The 25367-nt window shown below is 41.9% G+C and overlaps 1 protein-coding gene and 1 pseudogene across 1 annotated transcript in view; one reads left to right on the top strand and one right to left on the bottom strand.

The window, feature by feature from the left end:
- Positions 1-25367, top strand: part of SERGEF (secretion regulating guanine nucleotide exchange factor) — a 219351-nt gene that overhangs the window by 53230 nt on the left and 140754 nt on the right.
- Positions 20859-22607, bottom strand: LOC118351750 (tigger transposable element-derived protein 1-like; annotated as a pseudogene).

Raw genomic sequence — 25367 nt, 5'->3', positions numbered from 1 at the left:
CCTTTCCATTTCTGATTTGTATTTTATAGAAATGATCACTACTTAAATTCATAATGACTCCTGCCCCTGGAGTCCCTCAGGGTCATAGCCAATATCACTTGACCCCTAGCTGTTGGTTCAACCGTGGCAGACCTGGGCATTTTAACTAATCCAGAGGTTCTAGGCTATAGTACCACTTGAGCCTTGCTCTGCCTCTTTGCCTTGGCTCTGTTCTCTGCCCTTGTTCCTTGTCCCCAGGGCCTCCTGTTCCAGTTTAGGTCACTGGGATTTAGTATGATGCTGCCGTCTGGTCCCCCCAGGACTTGCAGTTCAGCTTTGATTCCTGTCCCTGTGGCTGTGACCTTATTGCCAGGGGCAGGCGGACCTCTGTGATACTACTTTCTGGGTTCCCCACCTGCCACCCCTTCTGCGGACTTTGTGTGTGCTGTCCCACCTTTCCTGCTTTCTTGAGTTTACCTCCTCCTTGGCTTTGGGATCTTGCCTATTTCATAGTCAACCCAGTAAACATTGGTTGACACCTGCCACATACCTGCATTGACCGCATGGTGGTGGTGGGTGGGGAGGTGGATTGAGAGATAAATACATGTCTGTGCCCTCAAAGAACTCCAGGTTTGTAAGTAAATCCTTACTGTACAGAGTAGATGTGCTATTAGAGGTGTACGGAAGGCCCGGGGAAGTGGGAAGATGGGGATGATTTATGCTGAAGACACCAATGAACAGAAATGTTGTTTGAACTGGGTTCTTAGAAATGAGGAGGAGTTTGGCAAAGGGAGAAGGACATTCCAGGCAGAAGGGACAACATGAACTGAAGCCATGAGTCTGGATCTGTTCCACCTCCTGGGACGGTCAGAATGCCTGCCCATTCCAGTGGACCAGCGTCACTTTGAGGTCTAGCTGCCTGTCTAGCCTGTCCCGCCACTGCCATCCATCTTTCTGATAGGGTTACTGTCTGAAGGAAAATAACTTCCACGTACCTTATCTCATTTGCTCCCAGCGTGGTGCTGTGAAATAGGCCAGACTTGGAGTGATTATCCTCCTCTCACAGTTAAGGAAACTGAGGCCCAGCGAGTCTGGGCCGTTCCAGCCGTTCCAGCTGGGAATTAGGAGAGGGCCCGAGACAAACAAGCCTGGTTCCCAGCGTTTCTAAGGGCCTCGCTGTGGGCTCAGTCTGCAGCCAGGGTCCTGAGTCATGTTCCTGGTTTAAATTCTGCCCACGTTTGGTTGAGGAGCCCCAAATCCCAGTCAGGGAGCTCAGTGCACATGTGCACACGTGTGCACACACACACGTAGCCCTTGGAGCAGGAGAGGCCTCGTGGAAATAAACAGGAGTTGAACCAAGGACTGGGTACTTGTCAGGCCCGAGTGCTGTCAGCCCTGACTTTGCCGCAGGACCGGAACTGTCTGGTGGAGGGCCTACCTGTGCGCTGGGTCTGGCTGAGATCTGTCAGAACGAGTGGGCAAGAGGCTATTTTTAGTCTGCAGAGTCACTCACTCGGCTGTGCCAGCTGAGGCTTGAGCTAGTCCCCTGTGCTTTCCACACGGTTAGTTCAGAAGGAGAAATACCACTCGAATGCTGTGCAAAACCCATTAACAGACCTGGAAGTTTCCAGGGCGTCTTTGTCCTGCAGCTCCCTCGGAAGGCTGCCCTTCCTGGGCGACCTTCCTCCTTTCCTATATTTAATGCATTTCTAATTTTAAGTTTGTGTCAAGACTGTGGGACTTCGGTGCCCTAAATAACACAGAAATCTACCACCAGCAATCAGCTGAGTCCAGAGGGCTCTGACAGGATTGAGCACAGCCTGAAAAAGCCTCCCAAGTAGCTCTCTGGTAGGTAACCTCCAGCGTCACTGCCGTTGTGAGAGGAGCACGAGGTCCCTGAGAGCGTGCAGCCGCCGCAGCCCGAACCTTCCAGGCGCAGCAGGTTTCAGAGGCGTCCCCAAATAGGGCAACAGTGTCCCCCCAAAGACTGTTTCGTTGGGAGGCTGGAACGGCTAGCACGTCTGCGCTGCTGCTGCTGACCTGACGGGAGGAGTAATCACACCAGACAAACGTCAAAGCCGTGGACTGGGTTTGTCCATGTGAACGCTCAGAAGACAGAAGGGAGTCACCAGACAGGGCTGTTTTGTTTGAAAGGGATGGTAAAGGGTATGACACAGCTAGCACTTCTTTATCTTGCTTATTTATATTTATCATCTCTTCTCACTAAAATACCGGGTCCAGGATGGCAGGGGCCTTGTCTGTCTCATTCAAAACCATGTTCCTAGGATCTAGAAAAGCTCCTAGTACCTCCTGGTTGCTCAGTGGATGTTTGCTGACTGAATAAATTAAAATAGAATGAAAGAAATGGTTTCCAAGGTGCGTGACCCTCTTCAGGCCCGCGGGGCTCCTCCGTACTGTCTGCGCTTCTCGGTCCCGGCCAGTCCAGGAATCTGCAGGTGTGAACATTTGCATGTTTACAGGCATTTGGGCATCACATGTCCTGCAGAGCAATATGCTCGACAACCTGGAAGTTTCTTACAGAACCTGTTGATGAGGCTTATAGTCCTTAGGGCTTCAAGGCTTAACAAGTGCTGCCATGTATGTGCATCTTCAGTTTTCCTCTTTTTATTGAGCAGATGCTTGTGTCTGCCTGTCTGTCTGGGCACTGCATTAGGCGAATGGGGGGAGCAGAGAAGGGTGGGACAGTTCATGTCTTAGGAGCTTGTGGCAGGGCTAAGATCAGTTCGTGATAGGACAAGCTGAATGTGACAAAGCTGTGAAAGAGAGTCTGACAATGATCCCATCCCTACCCATGTCCTTGGGGACCTTTTCTTTCTTTCTTGCATTTTCAGCCCCTCTGGTTCTGTTGGATCCTGCAGGGTTGGGGTGGGGGGTGGTTGGGGTGGGAGGTGGTGACTGGAAAGGCTTCCTAAATTGGAAGCTTTGACATTAAATTATTTCTCAAGGGAGCTAATGCAAAATAACAGGGGAATCTTGGCAAGAACTTGCATTAGGAGGAAAGCAGAGGAAGAGCAGCCAGATAGAGACTGTGTATTGACAGGAGAGGGAGAAAGCAAGCCAGGAACTGCAGTGTTCTCAGAAGCTAAGGAAATTTCAACAAGGAGGTCAGGGAGGTCAGAGGCTGAGAAAAGACAGCTGGGAGGTTGTGGCGACACCTCTGAGAGGCTCAAGCTGGGACGTAGGGAATGAGGGGATGGTGAGAAATGCAGGCTGCAGGTGTGAACAACCCTGCCAGAGATTCAGTGGCCAAAGGAGGATGAGAACAAGTTCAGGAATTGGGAGGAGGAGAGTTTGGTTCGAATTAGTTTTGTGAGCTTGTGGAAACTGGAGTATGCGAGAAGGCCAAAGGACAGAATGAGAGAAAGAGAGAGAGAACGAGCTGTGAGCAAAAATGCAGGAGGCAGGGGGCATAGCTGGAGCAAGGCACCCAGGGAGATGAGAGAGGCTTGGAATCTCTGTGCAAGGGTGCGTTCTAACAAGATGCAAGGACACTTTCTGGTAGCACAGGAGTGAAGAAAAAAGGGGACATGTGAAGATGGAATTTTTGAGGTGGAGAAGTGCTTTCATTGACGTGTATATACCTTTTGTCATCGTGGTATGTCTTAATTTTCTTTATTTATTCAATAAGTATTTATTGCAAGCCATGCATAGCACAAGGTGCCAGGAATTTAGAGCAAAGACAAAGTTGCTGCCCAATAGCTGTCACATGGTATTTATTAGTGCTACAGTAATTATTAATATGTCCATCTCTAAATCAAACATTGAGTTCTTTGAGCACAGACACCATCTTATTTATCTATGTGTAATGAGGGCCCAGCTTGGTCCAGAGCAAAGGATTGGTGCAAGTGTGCCAAGAAAGGGTGGGAGGCCCTGATAGGTGGCTTCAGTCATCCTGGTTAGATTGAAAGCCAGATTATCTGTTGGCATGATGAGGTTAATGTGGGGAGACTTCCGGGCAGGGATGATTTAGCTTTACTCTGTAGTGAGTCCATCCAGCAAAGTCTGGCAACTGCCTGGAAATGGCAGAAGAAAGACACTATTATTGGTTCTGACCCATGAATGGTGGGCAGGGCAGTTGTTGCTACCCTTATTCTAGGGGCAAGGGAGCAGAAGTTCAGAGAGAAAGCTGTCACAGGCTTCAGGTTATGCAGCACCTGGTTTCACAGTGCAGGGACTGGAACTCGGCTCTCAGAGCCCTTGTTCTTCTCATTGCCAGCCCTGGACAACAGCTTCCTCTTGGGACAGTTCTGACTCGGTGTGGCCCTGGGCTCTGGCTCTGACTCTGGGCCTCTTAGTTGGGTCTGATAGAGAGCTGGTGGCCCTCTCTAAACTTGCAGTCTGGGTCTTGTTTTCTTTTTTTTTTTTTTTTTTTTTTTTTGGGTCTTGTTTTCTGAGAACAGCAGGAAGAAGAGGGTAGCCTCAGCCAGGACTGGGACAGTGAAGTTAACTCACGATTGTGGTAGACCATACTGCTGGCTGGAGTGGGAGGTCTGATGGGCAGTCTTGAATGTGGAGTGAGACCTGGCTTGGAATTTCTGCTCTATTACCTACCATCCAGGTGACGTTGGGTCAGACATCTCCGAAGTGGGAGTAATAATATCTGCTTTATCTTGCCCACAGGATTATTGAAATATGCAAATGAGATAGATAAGGGTTTTATAAACTCTAAGGTGCTGTGCAAATGTTATTGGGTTCATAGCATATGAGGTACTCTGTGCTTCAAATACCAGTTTTGTTCTAAGTTTGGGTCAGAGCTGCTCTTCTGTCCTAATCACTTTGAGATCTTAGAAGCTACACATTGTGATAAACACTTCTTAGAACCAGTGAATGTAGCAGAGGCCAGATGCTTGGTAATCCATGGCCAGCCCCCATGTAGTGCCACAGAGCGTGGATTCCTGTTGAGGTTAGCCATCAGTGTTGACAGCAAGGATGCTTCTTGCTTGCTTTCTCCCAGCTGCAGAGGAAATTCATCAGCACCGATTTAAAGTCCCAATGACCTCATGTGTCACCACCATGCTCTGCAGCATTACAACTGCCCCAGGCTGCACCAGGGTCACCCTGGAGCTGACCAGCTGTCTTTTGTTGCATTTGACCTTGAAAACTGGGCTGTCCCAGGGTGAAAGTAAACCATGCAGAGGTTTAGAGTGAAAACAGAAGCCAGTGAAGGTTTCAAGGAGGCTGCGGTGGTTTTTTGAGAGAAGTGCAAGCTCTGTGAAGGCTGGTTGGCCAGGAGACTAAAACTGCCTCTATCTCTGCCACTGTGCCTCTAGCTTGGACCCCCATTATCTATCACCCAGTTTCAGTGGCAGTCTCTCGAGTGAGAACCCCTTGTCTCTAGTTTGCTCATCCCAGCTGCTCCCACCCAGCTGCCAAAATGATATGCTAAAATATAAGTCTGATTTTGTTATGCCCTTACTTTTTTGTTAAGACTCCTAAAAAATGTAGAAAAAAATGTATTCCACAATACACATTTATTGGAAACCTACTACACAGAACAAACTTAGCCAAACCTTTAGGATATAGAGGACGATAAGACCTAGCCTCTGTCCTCAAAGGGAAGGAGAAGCACAGTCTATAACCACATATAAGCACAGCCAGGGTGCAAAGAATAGAGCATAAGGTCTGGGGTTGCCATCAGCCTTGTTCACCACTGAATCTCCATCACCTTGATTGGTGGCTAGCACATGGTGCTCAGCAGATAATTGTTACAGGGATGGATGTGTGCCCTTCCTTTTCAATGGCTTCCCATCTAGGATGAAGTCCAGAATCTCCAGTTTGACATAAGCTCTTCTTGATCCTGCCCCCATCAGAATATCCAGCCTCACCTTCTAGTAGTCTCTCCCTTGCATTCTGCATGTCATCTGTGCCGAACCAACAAAACTATCATATATTTGAGGTGTTTGAGTCTTTGTGCATGCTGGTTCTTCTGCTTCCCTTTGCCCTTGGCAGCTTGGACAATTGCTATTCATCCCCAAGTAGATAACAAGGATGATGTCTTACATTCATCTCAGTATTCCTGCCATCCAGCCTGACAAACCTGATTCTTTTTTCTTTCTAGACTTTTTCTTTGCTTAGTGTCATTACCCACTTTCCTTGGCTTTGTTGAGTTGCAGTCCCTGAGGCTCTTTTTCACCTTCCCTCTACCTAGCTTGTCCCTGATCCCTCTTGAGGTTCCAGATCTGGAGTTTGTTGGGTGCTGGCTAATAACCTTGGCCTTCCTTTTGTCTTTCTTTAACATCTTCTCTCTCTCTCCCACACTGGCACTGCCCAGGTGGATGGATCTCTGTGCCAGTTCCACTTATACACAAACTCTACCCTGAGCAGGGCATGGATTTTGCCAGTCTCATTACCCAGGGACTGCACTCTGTGTTCTGGACCCTGGTCACTGTCTGGGACCTTGTTCTGAATGGCTGATTCCGCAGCAAAATGCCATCTGCTCGATTCTGAGGGTTGCCACTTCTTGGAGTTTCCTGCTTGGAGGCCCAAGTCAGCTTCCTGTCTTCCAGGCCCCTTTGGGTACTTTATATTAGGTGGCTGTTTTAGGAGCCAGCCCTGTAGTCATTCCTCTTTCCAAAGGTTAATTCCATCAAGTTTCAGCCTCTTCTTGGCCTGTAATGTCTTGAGTCCCTGAGGCCTTGCCTGCTAGGCACCTCTTTTTTTTTTTTTTTTTTTTTTTGGCACCTCTTAAGGTAGATAAAGAGAAAACACTGCCTTTGTCACTTCCAAAGAAGCCAAACTAGGCCATTCTGTTGGGATGTGGCCCTCAGAACCCCAGGACCCCCAATGGTGGAGGGACTACTGAATTATGACAAGAAGAGGGAAGTTAGTTTTTGTGTGATTACATAACTCCCTTTTGTGATGCAGCAGCTCTTGGTGGGGGCACTGTCAGCGGTGGTGGGGATCTCCTGCACCTTCAGATGCGTGTTTGGAAGGGAGCTCTTTTCCCTGAATGCGTGGTACCATGCAGCACTGGGGGAGACTGGCTGTAGGTAGCAGAAATAGAAGAAATCAGAGATGTCTTTGCAAAAAGAGCAGCTGCTATGAAAATCAATTGTGAAGCTTTGGCTTTTCAAAGAGGCCAGAAGTGTAAGGGGCAAGGGAAGCAGGAGGCAGAGTGGGGGCCCACTCACAGGCTCTGGGAGGCTGCTTGTAGCTCCCTTGAGGACCTTGCCATGCACCACTTCAGGAGATCCAGCTGGCTGGGGATGGTTGCTCACGGCTGCTGAACAAAATGTAGGTCGTTGTAGCCAGCACCCCCAGGATTGTGTGAGGGAAGTTCCTCACTCCAAAAAGGTAATTTAGTCATTCTTGAGGATCTTCTTTGCGGTTTTATTTCCACGTGGTTCCTTTAGAGTGAGATTTTTTTTTCTTTATTAATAGCCTGGAGCATGCATATCATTTGAAGATAGAGTATGTATCAAAGAACAACAAACAGAAGAGGGACTTGGAAGAATCAAGAGACTTAATGTTGTGGTTTCATTCTTGGCCAATCCGCTTTACTTCTCTGAGCTTCAGATTTTACATCTGTATAATAATACTTAGTTGGCCTACCTTTCCAAGCTGATGTCAAAATGATGTTGTGGATATGAAAGCATTGTGTAAACTATGAAGCAATAAATATAAGTATTTGAGTAGATTTCTTTGTCATATCCAGTCTGCTCTGTGTTTTCAGGAAACTTCAATTTCTTATTGCTCTTTGGAAATTGTTATCTATTATCATAGAGTTGGAATTTTTAAAAGATTTTATTTATTTATTTGAGAGAGGGAGAGAGTGCACACAGAGGGAGAAGTAGACTCCCCACTGAGCAGAGACCAACCCCTACCCCCGATATGGGGCTCGATCCTGGGATTCTGGGATCATGACCTGAGCCGAAGGCAGATGCTTAACCGACTGAGCCTCTTCATAGAGCTGGAATTTGATATGTATCATTTCCATGATTCTTGTGTTCCTTAATTTAATCCATCAGTATGTGTTGAGTACCCAGAGTGCATTAGAGCTGTGGACTTGGAATGTGACAACAGGGAGGACACAGAGTCCTAAAGCTTTCTAAATGAGATGTGATTGATAGTCTAAATCTCTCCTACAGGTCAGAGAAGAAGACTTGTGAACTGAGAGATCTAGAGGTTGTGCAGGGAAGAGTTGTTGGCTAGGTCTCTTGAGTCTTTGGGAAAGCTTTATCGAGCAGATGATGTTTGAAAGCTGGGCCAAACTGAGTTTGATGGTTGAGAAGACCCAAGTCTTTTTAGGTTCCTGAAGGGTTTATGGAAGAGGTTGGTTCTTTCCAAGGTGCTAAACCTGAGGATGGTGTTGGCAGGCTTGAATACCCAGTTAAAATAGATTTGATTTGGAATAGGATTTTTTTTTAGAAATAATGATAACTCCTATATGTTGATCATTAACTGTGTACCATGTATTGTGCTAAGCATTTTATGAATATCACTTTCAATTCTTACCACATGCCTGTGAAGCATATACTATTTTATCCCCGTTTTGTAGATGAGGAAGCCGAAACTTGGCCAAGTAACTTGCCTAAGGACACAGCTAGGGAATAGAACTAACGTGGTGGCAGTGTTTTGGTCTAGAAGACATACAGGTACCTGGATGATGTTTCCTAGGCTGGAGGACAAGGAGGTGACTGAATGATTTATTTATGAATGATAAATAAGTAAAATCTTTTTTTTTAAAGATTTTATTTATTTATTTATTCATGAGAGACACACACAGAGAGGGGCACAGACACAGGCAGAGAGAGAAACAGGCTCCCTGCAGGTAGCCCAATACAGGACTCAATCCCAGGACCCCAGGATCACAACCTGAGCTGAAGGCAGATGCTCAACCACTGAGCCACCCAGGCACCCCTTGAAAAGATATTTTAATTCCTTGTGGTCCCTTCTTGGGCTTTTGTTTCCATTCAGAGAGGCTGCAGTGATGAGTTTCAGAGTATCCCAACCCCAGCTCCCTTACCTGCAAATCCAAATTGTACTACTTCTCGAGGCTCAGATTAGAGTTTACCTATTTGAATTTTGGGGGGACAATTCCAGTTGCCATTTCAAATATAATCTGCCTGAGGACAGATACCATATCTTGGTTGCAGCCATATCATTAGTGCATTGCAATAGTGCCTGTCAGAAAGTACATGGTTAGGATTTGTTGTAGAACTGAATGGAAACCTCTTCTCACTTAGAGTTTGAGTCACTTATATACTCTAATAGCCGATCACCTCATGTGTGGTGGTCTTCCAGAGGAAAGCATACGGCGCTGCAGACTGGGCACTGTATTTTAGGGTTGTTTTGGATCTCATGCCCTGCTTGGCAGGGGGCAAGGGGCTAGGGCACACAGGAGGCACCTGGAGAAGCCTTGGAGAGAGCTCCACCCACTCTGAAGCCAGCTTGGAGAGGCTTGCTGTAGGATAGCTGTGTTGCTGGCTAACAGAGTTGTGATATATTACTTCTGGAGGGAGAAGAACAAGAACAGAATGCTGACTCCTCCAGTCGTCTCAGCATGAGGGTTACAGAAACATAAACATCTTCCTCCGTCTGTGGTGCTCTATCCCTCAGATGCCTTTTTAAAGGTAAGAACACAGAGGCATGCAAATGGTACATTTCCCTTTGCACCCCTCGTGGTGCAATTTCTGCTACTGCATGGGGATTTGTGGGAGCAGTTCTGTAGATGCTGCTGTACAATGCATTTATCATTTACTCCCCTGGCATATTTTGCCAAGCTGCATAATTTCCCTGTTCCTTCCTACACTCACCAGCTCTGTGACGATGATGCATCTGGTGGCCAAAGCCCTCCTGATCAGCTTGTGGTATAATGGAAAGAGCAGTATATTAGTTAATGATGACAGCAGGTGGCATTCACCAAGCCCCGGTGGAGTGCCAGGTTTTCTGCCAAACGCTTTCTAGACATCATGTCTTTAATCTTCATGACAACCCAGCAGAGTTGGGATTATTATTCCTCAGTTTGCAGATGATGGGAGTGAGGCTTGGGGGTGGTTGCTGGTCCAAGGCTACATGGCTAATAAGTGACAGATCCTACTGCAAAGCCTGTACTATGAAATACCAGGATTCCATTTTGAACTCTAATGTTAATTCACTGTGGAACCTGGGACCAGAAACTCTGCCTCCCTGGGCTTCAGTTTCCTAATCTGTCTAAAGAGAACCAGTTCCAAGGGTCTTCCAAAGCACTTAAGCCCAGTACCATTCTGATTTGGCTGGAACTCTTACCTATCTAGATTTCTTTTAGGTTTGAGAATTTTTGTTTTCTTTTATAGTGGAAGGCTAGCTGCTGTATATTCATTCCTCAGCAACAACATTAATATCAGGCAATTAAGAATATGCATAGTGTAAAATAGTATGGGTCAGTACTGTCCAGTAAAACTTTCTATGATAATGGAAATGGTCTGTATCAGTCCAGTCCAGTGGCTGATAGCCACATGTGGCTGCTGAGCACTTGAAATGTGGCTAATATGATAGAGGAACTGAATTTTACATTTTACTTTCATTCAAATTTGACCACATGTACAGTAGCCTACTATATTGGACAGTGCAGGTATAGACAGTATAATAGTATAAAACCAAATAGAGAGTATAGATTCTTCCATTCTCATCCCATCTTTAATTTGTCTCTTATATTCCAACTAAGGCTTTTGATTTCCATAGTTCATTTTTCCAGAGGTTTAATACCTGATATATTATTATGTTTGTATTATGTGTTCAACTTCTGGCAATTCAAACATAAAATATTGCATAATTTTTCTCCTGCCTATGAGACAAATAGAAAAGATGCGTAGTGCTGTATGCATTTCTCAGATAAGGAAACTGAGGCATAGAGCAGTTAAATATAGTACTAGGAGCTGAGTAAATACTTTTTGCATAAGTGATGTACCTAAAGCCAGTTTTAGAATTTAAGATCAGGACTGGAATATAGTAGTATAAATCCGAATATAGTATATAAATTCTCCCATTCCCATCTCATCTTTAATTTGTTTCCTGTACTTCCAATTAAAGCTTTTGATTTCCAACCTAAATGTCCATTGATGGATGAATGGATAAAGAAAATGTCTCTCTTACTGGGGGTTATTCTGTATGTTAGTAAATTGAACACCAATAAAAAATAAATTAAAAAAAAAAAAAAAGAAAATGTCTCTCTTTTGATTCCTGGCCAGCGTTTCCTTTATTTTTCTTACTACTGGTATGCCAAGCAGAGAGTAGAGAAAGTCTCCTCATTAAAGGTAATTCTTTTAATGTTAGGAGGGGGATTTCTTCTTTTCATTTGATACCTTTCTGTACTATTTGATTTTTTAACTCTATATAGACATCACTTCATTATAATAATAAAAAATAGATACTTGAGAAAATTATATGAAATGCTATGAGGCTGCATAATGGAACTGTTTTGTAGCTATAAGAACTCTCATGCTAGTCAAACAAAGACAGGCATGTTTTTCATGTCAGATCTGTAGTCAGAAGAGCATTAAATTCCAACCTGATTCCATTTCTGGTAATAGTGGAGGAGTTCTTTTGGACCAACTCTCCCACAGAAAACAAGTGTAAACTCAGACAAAAATGTAAAAAAGAAATAGCTGAAGGAACTGGAGAGTGACCAAAAGCAGGCCCATTCTTCATAAATATGAAGGTCCTGAAGGTCAAGGAAAGATTGAGGAATAGTTCCAGATCAAAAGGACTCAAAAGAGACAGGGCAACTAAATGAAATGTGTGGATCTTTTTCTTATAAAGGACATTATGGGAACAATTGGTGAAACCTAAATGGAGTCTGAAGTTTTGTTTTTGGTTACATACCAGTGTTAACTTTTTAGTTAGGTGGTTGAATTGTTGCTCTGTAGAGGGTATTGACGGTTTGGTTGATAAATACACTAATGTATTTTGGAGTGGTAGGGCATCAGTTTGGCAAATTCCTTAGACATGGTTCAGAAAAAAAATGAAGAAAGAGAGGGGAGATAATATAGAGCAAAGAAGGTAAAATGGTAATATTTAGGGAATATGAGTAAAGGGTAAACCGGAGTTCTTCATATTGTTCTTGTAACTTGTCTCTGAATTTATTTCAAAATGAAAAGATTTTTAAAAACTTCATAGTGAATGATAATAAAAATAGAACACATCAACATTTGTGGGATATAGCTAAAGCAATGCCTTGAGGGAAATTTATGTTTTAAATGTATATTAGAGAAGAAGAAAGGACAAGATTCAGTGACTTAATGTTCCATCTTTAGAAGCTGAAAAAAAGAAAAGTAAATGCAAAATAAGTAGAAAGAAGGAAATAATAAAGGTAAGGGCAGAAATGAATGAAAATAGAAAACAGACAAAAATAGAGAAAAATAACAAAACCAAAAGCAATTCTTTGAAAATATCAACAAAATTTATGCAGCCCTAGCTGGACTAATAAGAAAAAAGAGGAAGAGATCACAAAATACCAGTATCAGTAACGAAAGCATGTATGTCACTACAGATACTACAGAAATTAAAGGATATTAAAGCAATATTCTGAACAACACTGTGCCAATAGACTTGGCAAATTAGATACAATGGATGAATTTTCTGAAAAAGAAAAAAAATACAACTTACCAAAACTGACACAAGATGAAATAGATAATCCTAACAACCATATATCTGTTAAAGAAATCAATTTATTACTGAAAATTTTCCCACAAAGAACTTTGAAACTAGATGGTTTAACTGGTAAATTTTGTCAGATATTCAAGGGAAAAACAATTTTTACACAAACTCTTTCAGAAAATAGAGGAAGAGGAGTGAACACTTCCCAACTCATTTTGTGAAGGTTGGCATAGTTGATATCAAAACCCAACAAAGACATTACAAAAAACAAAAATTATAGACTAGAATCTTTCGTAAACATAGACACAAAAATCTTTAACAAAATATTAGCATATCAAATCTGACAGTATATAATAAAGATAATTTGTCATGACCAGGCTGTATTATCCCAGGAATGAAAATTTGCTTTTACATTTGGGGAAAAAAAAAAAGAATATAATTCTCCATACTAATAAAATAAAGGAGTGAAACCATATAAACATTTTAATAGATGCAGAAAAATGTGAGAAAATTGCAATGTGGTATCACTGTATAAGTCTTAGGTATAAGACAAGACTGGGATGCCTGGTGGCTCAGCAGTTGAGTGTCTGCCTTTGGCTTAGGGCGTGATCCTGGAGTTCTGGGATCGAGTCCCGCATTGGGCTTCTTGCATGGAGCCTGCTTCTCCCTCTGCCTATGTCTCTGCCTCTCTCTGTCTGTGTCTCTCATGAATAAATAAATAAAATCTTTAAAAAAAAAGACAATAAGACAGATAACAAATGTTGACAAGGATGTGAAGAAAAGGGAACCCTTGTACACAGTTAATGGGAATGTAAATTGGTACATATATTATGGAAAACAGTATGAAATTTCCTCAAAAACTTAAAAATTAAAATGAAAAATAGAACTACCATATGGTCCAGCAATCCCACTTCTGGGTATATATCCAAAGGAAATGAAATCAGTATCTTGAAAGATATCAGCATCTCTCTGTTGATTGCAGCATTATTCACAAAAGCTAAGAATATTGAAACAACCTAAATATCCATTAGTGGGTGAATGGATAAAGAAACTGTCTCTCTCTCTCTCACACACACACACACACACACACACATACACAGAGGAATATGATCCATCCCTGAAAAAAAAGAGGAAACCCTGCCATTTGTGACAATATTGATGAACCTGGAGGACATTATGCTAAGTGAAATAAGACAAACACAAAAAGGCAAGTATTGCATGATCTCACTTAAATGTGGAATCTAGAAAAGTTGAACTCATAAAAGCAGAATAGAATGGTGGTTGCCATTGTGGGGAAATAGGGAGTTTTTGGTCAAAATGTACAAAAGGTTCAGTTATATGGAATGAATAAGTTCTGGAGATTAATGTATAGTATGATGACTGTAGTTAATAATACTGTATTACATACCTGAAGTATGCTAAACATGATCTTAAATATTCTTACCACACACATACACATAAAAATAGTAACTAGGTGAAGTGTTGGATGTGTTAATTAGCTTGATTGTGGTAATCATTTTACAATATATGTCTGTATCAAATCATTTTGTATATTTTTAATATATACAATTTCTATTCATCAATTATACCTCAATAAAGCTGGAAAAAATTGACATCCATTTGTGATTAAAAACTTTTGGCAAATTAGAAAAAGATGGGAACTAGGGCACCTGGGTGGCTCAGTCCATTAAGCATCCAACTCTTTTTTTTTTTTTTTTTAAGATTTTATTTATTTTTTTGAGACAGAGAGCATGCACACATAAACCAGGGAAGAGGAGGACGGAGAAGCAGACTTTCTTCCGAGCATGGAGCTCAATGCAACCTGGGGCTTGATCTCAGGACCCTGGAATCATGACCTGAATCAGAGATGCTTAACCAACTCAGCCACTCAGGTGTCCCTAAGTATCCGACTCTTGATCTCAGCTCAAGTTTTGATCTCAGGGTTGTAGTTTAAGCCCCATGTTGGGCTCCATGCTGGGTATGGAGCCTACTTAAAAAAAAAAAAAAAGAAGTAGAAGGAAACTTTTGCAATCTAATAAAGGATATTTATAGAATGTAAATGTCACAATTAATGATGAAAGATGGGAAGTGTTTCTCGTAAGATCAGAATAAAGCAGTGTGTTTTATCTTTTTTGTTTGATATTATACTGGATGGATGTTCTAATGAGTGCCATAAAGTAAGAAAAGGAAATATAAGGCTTAGCAATCAGAAAAGAATAAGCAGGGGAACTTGGTTGGCTCAGTTGGTTAAGCATATGACTTTGGCGCAGGTCATGATCCCGGGGTCCTGGGATCCAGTCCCATGTCAGACTTCTTTCTCAGCAGGGAGCCTGCTTCTCCCTCTCCCCACTCCCTGTCCATGCTCTCTCTTGCTCTCTCTTTCAAATAAATAAATCAAATCTTTGAAAAAAGAGAAAAGAAGCAAATCTGTTTTTATTCACAGATGGCAATCATGCCATTAGAATAGAGAATCTTAAGGAATCTATAAAATAACTATTAGAACCAAGAAGTGAATTTAACAAAATACAAAGTCAACATTCAGAAATTGATTATATTTTTTGTATAGCAGTAGCAAATAATTGGAAGATCTTTAAAGAGCAATTTTTGGGGTGCCTGGGTGGCTTAGTTAAGTGTCCAACTCTTGATGTCAGCTCAGGTCTTGATCTTGGGGTCATGAGTTCAAGCCCTGTGTTGGGCTCCACACTGAGTGTAGAGTCTTCTTAAAAAACATAAATAAAAAAAAAAAAAAAAAAAAAAACATAAATAAATTATTTATTTTAAAATTCTTTAAAAAAGCATAAAATATTGATAATAAAATTAGCAAAAAAAAAAATGCAGAAGACCTGTACATAAAAACTACAAAACAGTCCTATGAGAAGTTAAAGAAGACCTAAATAAATGGAGAGATATATCATATTCATGGATCAAAAGACTCAATGTTATTGTCAGTTCTCCCCAAATAGATTTGTGGATTTAAAGCAATCCTATTCAAAATCCCAGATGGCTTTTTTAAGAGGAGAGATTGACAACCTGACTCTAACATGTACATGGAAATGTAAAGGACCTTGAATAGCCAAAGCAATCTTGAGAGGGAATAGAATTGGAGGATTTACTTTGCCTGACTTGAAGCTTTGCTATAAAACTATAGTATGTCAACAACAAAAGTACGAATAACTTGATTAAAAAATGGGCAAAAGACTCGAATAGATATTTCTTTAAAGATGATATACAGGGGGGATCCCTGGGTGGCTCAGTGGTTTGGCGCCTGCCTTTGGCCCAGGGCATGATCCTGGAGTCCCGGGATGGGGTCCCGCGTTGGGCTCCCGGCATAGAGCCTGCTTCTCCCTCCTCATATGTCTTTGCCTCTCTCTCTCAATCTCTCTCTCTCTCTCTCTCTCTATGTCTATCATAAATAAATAAATAAATAAATAAATAAATAAATAAATAAATAAATAAATAAATCTTAAAAAAAAAAGATGATATACAGGAACTCCTGGGTGGCTCAGTCATTAATTGTCCGACTCTTGGTTTACGCTTGGGTCATGACCTCAGGGTTGTGAGATTAAGCCCTGAGTTGGGGAGTCTGCTTGAGATTCTTTCCCTCTCCCTTTGCTCCTCCTACTCCACTTGTGCTTTTCTCTTTCTCTCTCTCAAATAAATAAATCTTAAAAAAATAAAGATATACTAATGGCTAATAGCATATAAATAGATACCCACCACTAATCAGTAGGGAAATGCAACTCAAAACCACAATTACATGGTGACAAATGCTAACTACATTTATTGTTGTAAGCATTGTGTAACAATTAGAATTGTCAAATCACTATATTGTACATCTGAAATGAGCATAACATTATATGTCAGCCATACTTCAAAAAAAAAAAAAAAAAAAAAAAAAAACAACCCACAATGAGATACCACTTCACCTCATTAGGATGGCTGCTATAACAAAAAAGCCCAAAAAACAGAAAGTCACAAGTGTTGGCCAGGATGTAGAGAATTTGGAACTCTCATTCACTGTTGGTAGAAATGTAAAATGGTACAGCTGCTGTGGAAAACAGTCTGGTGGTTCCTCAAAGTATTAAATATAGAACTACCATATGATCCAGCAATTTTTCTTCTGGGTATGTATTCCAAAGAATTGAAAGCAGGATCTTGAAGAGTGTTCATAACAGCATTTCACAAGAGCCAACAGGTGGAAGCAGCCAGGTGTCTATCAGCAGATGAATGGATAAGCAAAATGTGGTATAGACATTCAGTGGAATGTGATTGAACCTTAAGAAGGAAAGAAATTCTGTTATGTACTACAACATGAACAAAGCTTAAGGAAATTATGCTAAGTGATATAAGCCAATCATAAAAGGCAAATACTGAATGATTTCACTTATTTGAGGTACCTATGGTAGTCAGAATCATAAAGACAGAAAGTAGAATCTTTATTCATAATGGTCCCAAACTGGGCACAGTTCAAGCATCCATTAACTGGAGAATAAATAAAGAAATGTAATATAGTCATGTAGTTCAAAAGGAGAAAAATGATACTTCCAACAATAATGAATGAAATCTCAAAAACATTATTCTGAGTGAAAGAACCCTTACACAAAAGAGTACACAGAGCATGATTCCATATATATGAAATTCTAACAGGCAATAATACTAGGTACTCATCATCCCTGTTTCATAGATGGAGAGATGCTAAGTACCCGGTCTAAGGCTGTACAGCAAGTCAGTGACAGAGCTGGCCTGCCACCCAGATGTCTTGACTCCCAGTGCACCATGTTTTTTTTTTTTTTTTTTAAGATTTTATTTATTTATTCATGATAGTCACACAGAGAGAGACAGAGAGGCAGAGACACAGGCAGAGGGAGAAGCAGGCTCCATGCTGGGAGCCCGATGTGGGATTTGATCCCGGGTCTCCAGGATCGCGCCCCGGGCCAAAGGCAGGCGCCAAACTGCTGCGCCACCCAGGGATCCCTGCACCATGTTTTCACTACCCTCGGCAGCCTTGTTGGCATTTTGGGATATTAGCCCATTAGCACATTGAGAAGAGTGCTGAGGATGCCGGGTGGCTTGGATTTCCTCTGACTTTCTTTGTTCTGAAAAGTGCTCTTCCAGCTTTCCTAGTGAGCCTTCTAGAATGGACTCCACTGATCTGCTAAGCCCCTTGAGCTCTCTCCTTCTTTGCTAGATTGGAAGAGGGAAGGAGCAGCCAGGCTGGAAAGTGCACTATTAGAAAGGATTTAAGGAGAGTGCACTGACTGGGTTATTAGAAAGGATTTTTCTGGGGCTCTTTCCTCTGGGGTTAACACCTTTAATTACAAATAAAACAAGCAAATAACCGTGCTCCTCCTCCTTTCCAAATATTGCTGAGCATCTTTGTGGTGGTGTTCTTGGTCCCGTGTCCTGTGATGTCTGATCATTACGTGCAAGTTGAGAAAGGAACTGACAACACCGTTATCAAAGAGGTTTTCTCAAGGGGAATGACCAAGTCTAGAATAGAACAGGTGGACAGGGTTCCACTGACTATGAATTTGACCTGGAGGCTGGCCTTTTCTGTGTGTTTGCACTTTGGGAATACCCTTTGGGTCTTTGCTTCCTGCTGGCTCATTGGCGTCCCCCCCCCACCCCCACTGCCTAGATCCTCAGGAATCCCTCAGGAGTCATGCAGCCTGTGATGCCTGGGCACACCTGATGATCCAGAGGAAGCCAGCAGCACACTGTATTCATGCAGTGAGGTGGCACCTCAGCTTCTGTGCAGTGAAACCGCCAAATTAATTCACCGTTGTTAGCAGTCCTCCCAAGCTGAGAAGACTCATGGCAGTTCACAGTGTTCTGGTGCAAGACGTGGTGCTGAAGAGAGGCGGATTTTTCTGTCCACGCAAAAATGCGCTTGCCTGATGTACCTTAATGCTTCATGACCTCAGAAGCCCACAGCCTGGAGAGGGAGGCGGAGACAGGTCGGTGGGTGGATAGAAATCAGAATAATAAAGTCCATCTTCCTTTTTTTTTTTTTTAAAGATTTTATTTTTATTTATTCATGAGAGACAGAGAGAGAGAGAGGCAGAGACACAGGCAGAGGGAGAAGCAGACTCCATGCAGGGAGCCTGATGTGGGACTCGATCCCGGGTCTCCAGGATCAGGCCCTGGGCTGAAGGCGGCGCTAAACCGCTGAGCCACGGGGGCTGCCCTCCATCTTCCTTCTTAAGTTAGAAAGCAAAAACTCTTGTTTCCTGCCTTGTCATCTCACTTTGTTTATCTGCTTTTCTACTCTTCCTTCTTTCCTCTGTCCTAATCTTCCTTTCCCCCTCTCCTTGCCTCCCTGCTCTATTCCTCCTACCCCTGCCCTACCGTCCACTCTTTTATCACTTGTTTTCTGAGACCAGGAAAATAAGGAGTGATAGGGAAAATACAGCACATCACTGAACTCCTGCCCCTTCCCCAGGTAACAGTCACCATTTTAGAGAGGAAGTCCAGAAAGCAGCAATCGCTCATTCAGAGCTTATCACATTATTGTGCGCTCATCACCATGATGAGAGCAAGGCTACAACCCAGCCAGGGGGGAGGACCAAGAAACCAAGGCCGAAGTGGCTTGCTACCTTTGCCTGACTCCTTCATTTCATCAATTCCGTTTCCTCTGTACTCCTTCCTGTCTTCTCTGGTGAGCAGCATGATGATTGCAGCTTTGCTCAAGCATCAACTTACCATTAAGGTGCCGTGTTCACTTTCTTCAATGTGGTTTGCTATCACCCATCCTGAAGAAGCAGGGGCTCTTCTGTCTCCTTGACCCCTCATTACTAGCATGTCCTGTCTTTTCCTGTTTGCCCACCGTCAATCATTCCTGAGTCCCGAATATGAACTTCTTCTTTCCCCATGTTTCGGTCACTGGTAACCTAAAGTAATAACTAAAGTCTCCTGTGATCCTCAGCAAAGAGACCCACAGGAGGTGGAATTGTCTGGGGTGTCCCCTAATATAAGGGGTCTAGAACCTCTGGAGAGTCAAGGATTCTGTAATGTAACCCACTGAACTGGCAATCAGGACACCCAGGTTCTAGACCCAGTTTGTCAATAACTTGCTGCATGGCCTTGAATAAATCGCTGTCCTTTGAGTCCTGGGTTTCCCATCTGTCCCAGCTTTGGTGCCTGTAGGGGTGTAGGTCTAAGTTAAGCTGCTTATACTGTACTGTGACCAAGCCAAACCTTTACTCAGGTATATTATCTTTTAAAATGCTTGGTGGGCCAAACAAAGAATATCTGAGGATTGTGTTTGAGGATTGATGTTACCATGAGCACTGTATCCTAGAGCCAGTAGCAGAGGTCCCAGCAACATGTTTGGTGACCAGAAGGGCCTTTGCCACTTAGGGAGTTAGTAGCTGGTAAGGGCACAATTGCCATTGGCTGCTAGGGTTGGTTCCCTACAGGATCTTTCTTGGCCACCGACTTCTTGCTTTATCCCTGAACATTAAGGCAGTAGGCAGAAAGGGTGGGACTGACCCAGCCCAGCCCTGTCCTGCTAACAATGCAGGACACAATGCAGGGATTTCATAGAGGGCTCTAGAATTCTAGGTTACCATCAGGGGCCATGTGATCGCACAATATTACTTGGGTCCTTCCCCCACAGATTCCATTTTAGGGTCATCCTCACTGTTAGAAAGCTCATCCCTTATATTTGTTTTTATCACTACTCTGGGATGTAGATAGGACAAAGATTTTTTAATTTAAAATTTCTGGCTATAAAAATAGTGCATGCTCATTGTAGAATTATAGAACATCAAAATCATCATAACTTTACAACCTAGAGAAAACTATTTATAACATTCTAATGCGTTTTCCATCTTCTGCATGTGTTTTTTTTTTTAAACTAGGTATGTGTATTGTATGTTTGCTTTATATCCACAGTTTCCACCTGCAGTTATATGGGGCACATTTCCTCCGCACTATTAAATATTCTATAAAATAATTACTGAACATTAAAAAGTAACATTCCATTATTTGGATGTGGCACAGTTCACATCCAACTCTAAATTTGGAAATTTAGGTCCAGATTTTTGCTACTAAAAATTGTGCCATGATCAACATAATTACCTCAGAGATATTGAAGGTTTGGTTCCAGACCATTAAAGCGGATATCACAATAAAATGAATCAAATGAATTTTTTGGTTTCCCATCCCACATAGTAGTTGTGTTTACACTCTACTGTAGTCTGTTAAGCGTGCAATAGCATCATGTCTAAAAAAAACAATGCATGTGCCTTAATTAAAAAATACTGTATTGCTATACAGTGCTAACCATCGTCTGAGCTTTCAGTCAGTTCCAATCTTTTGCTGGAGCATCTTACTTCGATGATGATGGCTACTGACTGATCAGGATGGTGGCTGCTGGAGGTGGGAGTTTGCTAATATAAGAGAACAATGAAGTTTGCGCATTGATTGGCTCTTCCCTTCACTCATGATCTCTCTGTGGCATGCGGTGCTGTGTGATAGCATTTCACCCAAGTAGAACTTCTTTCAAAATTGGAGTCAATCCTCTCAAGCCCTGCTGCTGTTTTATCAACTAAGTTTATGTAACATTCTAAATCCTTTGTTGTCATTTCAACAATCTTCACAGCATCTTCACCAGGAGTAATTCCATTTCAAGAAACCACTTTCTTTGCTCAGCCCTAAGAAGCAACTCCTCATCTGCTCAAGTTTTATTATGAGATGGCAGCCATTCAGTTCTATCTTCAGGGTCTATTAATTCTCGTTCTCTTGCTATTTCTACCACTCTGGAATTGCTTCCAACACTGAAATCCTGAACCCCTCAAAATCCATGGGAATTGGAATCAGCTTCTTGTAAACTCCTGTTCATATTGATATTTTGACTTCTTTCCATGAATCACAAATGTTCTTAGTGGCATCTAGAATGATGAATTCTTTCCAAAAGGTTTTCAATTTACTTTAACCCAGATAGATCAGAGGAGTCACTGTCTGTGGCAGCTGTAGCCTTAGGAATTGTATTTCTTAGGTAATGAGACCTGAAAGTCAAAATTACTCCTTGATCCATGGGCTGCAGAATGGATGTTGTGTTTACAGGCATGAAAACAGCATTCATCTTATTGTACCTCTCCATCTGAGCTCTTGGGTGACCAGGTGCATTGTCAATGAGCAGTAGCATTTTGATGGTAACCTTTTTTTCTGAGCAGTAGGTCTCAACAGTGGGCTTAAGATATTCAGTAAACCAGTTTGTAAACGGATGTGCTATCATGTAAGCTCTGTTGTTCCATTTACAGAGCGTAGGCAGAGTAGATTTAGCATAATTCTTAAAGGCCCTAGGATTTTTGGAATGGTAAATGAGCGTTGGCTTCAACTGCAAGTCACCAGCTGCATTTGCCCTTAACAAGAGAGTCAGCCTGCCCTTTAAAGCTTTGAAGCCAGGCCTTGCCTTCTCTCTAGCTATGAGAGTCCTACATGACACCTGCTTCTAGCAGAAGCCTGTTTCACCTGCACTGAAAATCTTTTGTTGAGTGCAGCCACCTTCATTAGGATTATTTTAGCTAGATCTTTTGGGTAATTTGCTGAAGCTTCAACATTAGCACTCACTTGAACTTTGATTATGGAGATGGCTTCCTTCCTTAAACCTCATGAAGCAACCTCTGCTGGCTTCAGACTTCTGTAGCTTCTTCACCTTTCCTAGCCTTCATAGAATTGAAGAGAGTTAGGGCCTTGCTCTGGATTAGCCTTTGGCTTAAGGGAATGTTGCCTCTGGTTTGATCTTCTATCAGACCCCTAAAACTTCTTCCCTATCAGCAATCAGGCTTTTTCACTTTCTTACAATTTGTGTGTTCATTGGAATAGAACTCCGAATTTTCTTCAAGAACTTTTCCTTTACATTCACAACTTGGCTAACTAGCGCAGGAGGCTTAGCTTTCAGCCTATCTCAGGTTTCGACATGCTTCCCCAGGAAGCTTAATCATTTCTAGCTTCTGATTTAAAGTGAGAGGTGTGTGACTCTTCCTTTCACTTGAACACTTAGAGGCCACTTTAGGGTTTTTCATTGGTCTAATTTCAATATTTTTGTGTCCCAGGGAATAGGGAGACCCAAGGAGAAGAAGAGAGATGGGGGTACAGCTGGTTCGTGAAGCAGTCAGAACACACATTTATTAAGTTGGCTTTATCTATCTATCTATCTATCTATCTATCTATCTATCTATCTCTCATCTATCTTAAAGATTTTATTTATTCACGAGAGACACACAGAGAAAGAGGCAGAGACATAGGCAGAGGGAGAAGCAGGCTCCCTGTGGGGAGCCTGATGGGGGACTTGAACCCAGGACCCTGGGATCGCAACCTGAGCCAAAGGCAGATCCTCAGTCACTGAGCCACCCAGGCATCCATAAGTTGACTTTATTATATAAGTACAGTTTGTGGCATCCCCAAACAATTACAATAGCAACATCAAAGATGACTGATCACAGATCATCATAACAAATATAAGAATAATGAAAAAGTTTGAAATATTCAGAGAATTACCAAAATGTGACACAGAAACATAAAGTGAGCAAATGCTTTTGGAAGAGTTGTGTTGACAGACTGGCTCAAAGCAGTATTGCCACAAACCTTCAATTTGTAAAAACAAAAACAAAAACAAAAAAACCCCCAACAAAGCAAAAAAGCAATATCTGCAAAGTACAATAAAGAGGAGCACAAGAAAACGAGGTATACCTGTACCTGAATTTTTGGTCACATCTCTGATTATTTTCTCAGGAAGGATATCTAGAAATAAGATTCCTGGATCAAGGGATATAGACTTTTTAACAGCTCTTGACACATATTTAGTATGGCAAGAATTATTAAAGTTTACATTTTAGTCCTTAATCCCTATGCTGAGCACTAGTATAGTGACAGATGCCTATCTGTCTGAAGCATCTCATTTGAAAATTGCCTATATCCCTCAAATGGGAAAGGGATTTTTGGGGCACTTGGCTGGCTCAGTTGGAGGAGCATGTGACTCTTGATCTTGGGGTTAGTTCAAGTCCCATGTTGGGTGTGGAGATTATTAAATAAAAAAATAAAAATAAAAATCTAAAGGGGCACCTAGGTGGAGTTGGTAAAGTGTCTGACTCTTGATCTCAGCTCAGGTCTTAATCACAGTGAGTTCAAGCCCCACATTAGATCGTGAGTTCAAGCTCCTTCAACATGGAGCCTACTTAAAAATAGATAAATAGATAAATAAATAAGTAAATAAGTAAAATATTTAAAATGCTCTTGTTGGGGCATCTGGGTGGCTTAGCTGGTTAAGCGTCTGCCTTCAACGCAGGTCATGATCCCGGGGTCCTGAGAGGGACCTGCTTCTTCCTCTGTTCCTCCCGCTACTTGTGCTCTCTTTCTCTCAAATAAAAAAATAAACTATTTAAAATAATAAATAAAATGCTCTTATCATCCTTAACTCTATTAAATGGCATTCCTAAATCTGGGGGTCTGTTTTGTGTGAGGGATCTTGCTGGTTTCCTTGGCCAGAACCACACCAGGACCAGAATGTAGGCCATAGAGTTCTGGAGGCTTCCTATTTCCTTACCTTGACTAAGGGGCTAGCCTTCTTTATTAGAACACGGAAAAAATGCTGCCCTGTTACTTGTCAGATGAGAAATGCATGTGAAAACACATTGACAACTGTGAAGAACTCTATAAATGTAAATGTTATTATTAGGGTTACTTTGGATTGGAATAATAATGCTGATATGACTACTAAGATATTATGTAATGCTTTTGGCACATTAGAGGATGTTGATATTTGAATGATGGCATGGAGCTTCAGAGAATATTTACTCTGGCCCCCTTATTTTATAGATAAGGAAACTGAGGCTCAGAGAACTTAATTATCCTTTCCAGTGTCACACTGCAGAATAATCCTGGCAGCCAATCTCTTCACTTCTCTCTCTCTCTCTCTCTCTCTCTCTCTCTCTCTCTCTTTCTCTTTGCTACATTTGTGGACTTCTTCTAGAGCTAAGTACAATTAATATCTTGCTCTTGTCTGCTTCCAAGGTACTGTTTAACACTTTTTAAAAACTGAGTTATAATTGGGGCACTTGGGTGGCTCAGTGGTTAAGCGCCTACCTTTGGCTTAGGGCATGATCCCAGGGTCCTGGGGTCAAATCCTACATCAGGCTCCCCATGGTGACCCTGCTTCTCCCTCTGCCTATGTCTCTGCCTCCCTCTGTGTCTCTCATGAATAAATAAATAAAATCTTTTAAAAAATTGAGTTATAATTGACATACATTATATTAGTTTTAGGTATACAACATAATGTTTTGATATTTGTGTGTATTGCAAAGTGATCACTATAGTAAGTCTAGGTAACATCTGTCACTGTACATGGTTACAGAATTCTTTTTCTTGTGATGAGAACTTTTAAAATTTACTCTCAGCAACTTTCAAATATGCAATACAATATTATTAACTACGTCACCATGCTATACATTACATCCCTATGATTTATTTATTTTATAACTGGAAGTTTGTACCTGCCTGTACCTTCACCACTTTTGCCCACCCCCACTCCCTACCTCTGATGATTACAGTCTGATCTCTGTAGCTATGAGCTTAGTTTTTTTGTTTTATTTTTTGTTTTTTAGAGTCTACATATAAGTGAGATCATATGGTATTTGCTTTTCTCTGTTTGACTTATTTTACCTAACATAATACCCTCAAGGTCCATCTATAATGGACATCTATAATGTCACAAATGTCCTTTTTTCATGACTGTATAATAGTCCATTGTGTGTATGTATGTATTTATAGTGTGCATATGTGTGTGT

This window comes from Canis lupus, chromosome 21, assembly GCF_003254725.2.
Source record: "Canis lupus dingo isolate Sandy chromosome 21, ASM325472v2, whole genome shotgun sequence".
In the NCBI taxonomy this organism is placed as follows: Eukaryota; Metazoa; Chordata; class Mammalia; order Carnivora; family Canidae; genus Canis; species Canis lupus.
This window is presented reverse-complemented; position numbering and strand designations above follow the sequence as displayed.